Source organism: Arachis stenosperma, chromosome 3 (genome assembly GCF_014773155.1).
Source record: "Arachis stenosperma cultivar V10309 chromosome 3, arast.V10309.gnm1.PFL2, whole genome shotgun sequence".
Classification (NCBI taxonomy): domain Eukaryota; kingdom Viridiplantae; phylum Streptophyta; class Magnoliopsida; order Fabales; family Fabaceae; genus Arachis; species Arachis stenosperma.
This window is the reverse complement of record NC_080379.1, coordinates 100,090,339-100,095,176: the sequence shown is the minus strand read 5'-3', so window position 1 is coordinate 100,095,176 and position 4,838 is coordinate 100,090,339. Positions and strand designations below refer to the sequence as shown.

General features: G+C 35.5%; 1 non-coding gene across 1 annotated transcript; it reads left to right on the top strand.

Annotated features, from left to right (window-relative positions):
- The first annotated feature begins 1,617 nt into the window (after nucleotides 1–1,617).
- LOC130971903 (small nucleolar RNA R71) lies at nucleotides 1,618–1,725 on the top strand. Its single transcript, XR_009083105.1, has one exon. It is a non-coding gene; the product is annotated as a small nucleolar RNA R71 (small nucleolar RNA).
- The last annotated feature ends 3,113 nt before the right edge of the window (nucleotides 1,726–4,838 follow it).

Here is a 4,838-nt window from a genome sequence, read left to right as displayed (position 1 = left end):
CTTAGAGTTTGGCTGTAGCCTCCCAAGACCAAACTCAGAGTTTGATTGTGGGGGCTTTGTTTGACTCTGTACTGAGAGAAGCTTTTCATGCTTCCTCTCTATTGTTAAAGAAGAACACCCTTTGGTCTTAAACACAAGGTAGTCCCCATTCAATTGAAGGACTAATTCTCCTCTGTTAACATCTATCACAGCTCCTGCTGTGGCTAGGAAAGGTCTTCCAAGGATGATGCATTCATTCTCTTCCTTCCTAGTGTCTAAGATTATGAAATCAGCAGGGATGTAAAGGCCTTCAACCTTTACCAACACGTCCTCTACTAATCCATAAGCTTGTCTTATTGACTTGTCTGCCATTTGTAATGAGAATATGGCAGGCTATACCTCAATGATCCCCAGCTTCTCCATTACAGAGAGTGGCATAAGATTTATGCCTGACCCTAGGTCACACAGAGCCTTCTCAAAGGTCATGGTGCCTATGGTACATGGTATTAAGAATTTGCCAGGATCTTGTCTCTTTTGATGTAAAGTTTGTTGAATCCATGTATCTAGTTCATTAATGAGCAAGGGAGGTTCACCTTCCCAAGTCTCATTACTAAACAATTCGGCATTCAGCTTAATGATGGCTCCTAGATGTTGAGCAACTTGCTCTTCAGTTACATTTTCATCCTCTTCAGAGGAAGAATAGTTTTCAGAGCTCATGAATGGCAGAAGGAGGTTTAATGGAATCTCTATGGTCTCTATGTGAGCCTCAGATTCTTTTAGGTTCTCAATAAGGAACTCCTTCTTGTCTGGGAGACGTCCCATGAGGTCTTCCTCATTGAGATTCATGTCCTCCCCTTCCTCTCTAGGTTCGACCATTTTGATTATATCAATGGCCTTGCACTCTCTTTTTGGATTCTCTTCAGTATTGCTTGGGAGAGTACTAGGAGGAGTTTCAGTGACTTTCTTACTCAGCTGGCCCACTTGTGCCTCCAAATTTCTTATAGAGGACCTTGTTTCACTCATGAAACTTAAAGTGGCCTTAGACAGATCAGAGGCTAAGTTTGCTAAGTTAGAAGTGCTCTGCTCAGAATTCTCTGTCTGTTGCTGAGAAGATGATGGATAAGGCTTGCTATTGCTGAGCCTATTTCTTCCACCATTATTAAAGCCTTGTTGAGGCTTTTGTTGATCATTCCATGAGAAATTTGGATGATTTCTCCATGATGAATTATAGGTGTTTCCATAAGGTTCACCCATATAATTTACCTCTGCTATTGCAGGGTTCTCAGGATCATAAGCTTCTTCTTCAAAAGATGCCTCTTTAGTACTATTGGATGCATTTTGCCATCCATTCAGACTTTGAGAAATTATGTTGACTTACTGAGTCAACATTTTATTCTAAGCCAATATGGCATTCAGAGCATCAATTTCAAGAACTTCCTTCCTCTGAGGCATCCCATTATTCACAAAATTCCTCTCAGAAGTGTACATGAACTAGTTATTTGCAACCATGTCAATAAGTTCTTGAGCTTCTGCAGGCATTTTCTTTAGGTGAATGAATCCACCTGCAGAATGGTCCAGTGACATCTTAGAGAATTCAGATAGACCATAATAGAATATATCCAAAATGGTCCATTCAGAAAGCATGTGAGAAGGACACCTTTTGGTCATCTGCTTGTATCTTTCCCAAGCTTCATAGAGGGATTCACCATCTTTTTGTTTGAAGGTCTGAACATCCACTCTGAGCTTGCTCAGCTTTTGAGGAGGAAAGAACTTAGCCAAGAAGGCCGCGACCAGCTTATCCCATGAGTCCAGGCTATCTTTAGGTTGTGAATCCAACCATATTCTAGCTCTGTCTCTTACAGCAAAGGGAAAAGCATGAGCCTTAAACTTCAGGATCTACTCTATTAGTCTTAACAGTCTCACAGATCTGCAAGAACTCAGTTAAAAACTGGTAGGGATCTTCTGATGAAAGTCCATGGAACTTGCAGTTCTGTTGCAGTAGAGCAACTAGTTGAGGTTTCAGCTCAAAGTTATTTGCTCCAATAGCAGGGATTGAGATGCTTCTTCCATCAAACTTGGAAGTAGGTGTAGTATAATCACTAAGCATCCTCCTTGCATTATTATTTTTGGCTGCCATCTCCTCTTCTTTTTCGAAAGTTTCTGTAAGGTTATCTCTGTATTGTTGTAATTTAGCTTCTCTTAGTTTCCTCTTCAGAGTCCTTTCAGGTTCAGGATCTGCCTCAACAAGAATGTTCTTGTCCTTGCTCCTGCTCATATGAAAAAGAAGGGAACAAAAAATAATAATAGGGATTCTCTTTACCACAATAGAGAAATTCCTTTATGTTAGTAGAAGAAGAAGGGAATAGAAGAAGGAAAAGGTAAGAATCCAAACACAAGGGTGAAGATAGGTTCAGATTCTTGAGATGAAGAGAAGTGTTAGTAAATAAATAAATAAATAAATAAATAAATAGAATAGGATGAGAGAAGGAGAAATTCGAAAATAAATTTTGAAAAAGAGGGAGGTAATTTTTGAAATTAGGGAGAGGAAAGTAGTTAGGTGGTTTTGAAAAAGATAAAATATAGTTAAAACAAACAAAAAGTCAACTAGTTAGTTGAAAAAGATTTGAAATTTAATTTTGAAAAGATAAGAAGTTGGAAGATATTTTGAAATCAAAATTGTTTTGAAAAAGATAAAATTTTGAAAAAGAATTGATTTTTAATATTAAAATTTGATTACTTGACTAACAAGAAACTATAAGATATGATTCTAGAATTTAAAGATTGAACCTTTCTTAATGAGAAAGTAACGAACATCAAATTTTTGAATCAATCACATTAATTGTTAGTAAAGTTTTCAAAACTTTGAAATAAAGATAAGAAAAAGATTTTGAAAATAAATTTTAAAAATTTCAAAAATAATAAAAAATAAAAAAGATTTGATTTTTGAAAAAGATTTTGAAAATATAAAATTTTTAAATTTGAAAATTTGACTTGACTTGTAAGAAATAGCTAAGTTTTAAAAATTTTTGACCAAGTCAACTCAAATTTTTGAAATTTTGAGAGAAATAAGGAATAGATATATTTTTTTCATTTTTGAATTTTTAATGATGAGAGGGAAAAACAACAAAAATGACTCACAACATGAAAATTATGAATCAAAACACATGATGCATGCAAGAACACTATGAATGTCAAGATGAACACCAAGAACACTTTGAAGATCATGATGAAGATCAAGAACATATTTTTGAAAAAATTTTGATGCAACGAAAACATGCAGGACACCAAACTTAGAAATCTTTAATTCTTAGACACTATGAATGCAAAAATGCACATGAAAAACATCATACAACACAAAACAAGAAAATTTAAAGATCAAACAAGAAGACTTACCAAGAACAACTTGAAGATCATGAAGAACACTATGAATGCATGAATTTTTGAAAAATGCAAGAACAAGATGAATATGCACTTGACACCAAACTTAAAACATGACACAAGACTCAAACAAGAATCACAAAATATTTTTGGTTTTTTATGTTTTTATGATTTTTTTTGTATTTTCTTTTATTTTTTTTTTCGAAAAACATATAGGAAAAAGAAAATAAGAATTTCAAAAATTTTTAAGAAGAATTCCAGGAAGCCTCAATCCAAAAGAATTTGGATATGGATTTACAGCCAGCCAGGCTTCAACTTGTTACATGAAACTCTAGAATCCATCCTTAAAAATTCTGAAGTCATAGAATAATTTATTTTTTTTTTTGAAAATAGGGATAAATTTTTATAAAAAAAAGTTTTTGAAAAGAAAATTACCTAATCTGAGCAACAAGACGAACCGTCAGTTGTCCAAACTCGAACAATCCCCGGCAACGGCGCCAAAAACTTGATAGGTAAAATTTTGATTTCTAATAATGGCATTCATGTTCGTTCTCTCCCTGGTAATGGTGCCAAAAACTTGGTGCATGATACCATGGTCCAAGCATAACTTCACAACTTCGCACAACTAACCAGCAAGTGCACTGGGTCGTCCAAGTAATAAACCTTACGTGAGTAAGGGTCGATCCCATGGAGATTGTTGGTATGAAGCAAGCTATGGTCATCTTGTAAATCTCAGTTAGGCGGATAATAAATGATTATGGAGTTTTCGAATAATAATAATAATAATAATAATAATAATAATAATAATAATAATAATAATAATAATAATAATAATAATAATAATAATAATAATAAATAAACAGAAAATAAAGATAGAAATATGGTGCACGAAATTGTGATCACTACAACTTCGCACAACTAACCAGCAAGTGCACTGGGTCGTCCAAGTAATAAACCTTACGCGAGTAAGGGTCGATCCCACGGAGATTGTTGGTATGAAGCAAGCTATGGTCACCTTGTAAATCTTAGTCAGGCAGACTCAAATGGTTATAGATGAAATATGAATAAAACATAAAGATAAAGATAGAGATACTTATGTATATCATTGGTGAGAGCTTCAGATAAGCGTATGAAGATGCTTTGTCCCTTTCGTCTCTCTGCTTTCCTACTGTCTTCATCCAATCCTTCTTACTCCTTTCCATGGCAAGCTTATGCAAGGGTTTCACCGTTGTCAGTGGCTACCTCCCATCCTCTCAGTGGAAATGTTCAACGCACCCTGTCACGGCACGGCTATCCATCTGTCGGTTCTCAATCAGGCCGAAATAGAATCCAGTGATTCTTTTGCGTCTGTCACTAACGCCCCGCCCTCAGGAGTTTGAAGCACGTCACAGTCATTCAATCATTGAATCCTACTCAGAATACCACAGACAAGGTTAGACCTTCCGGATTCTCTTGAATGCCGCCATCAGTTCTTGCCTATA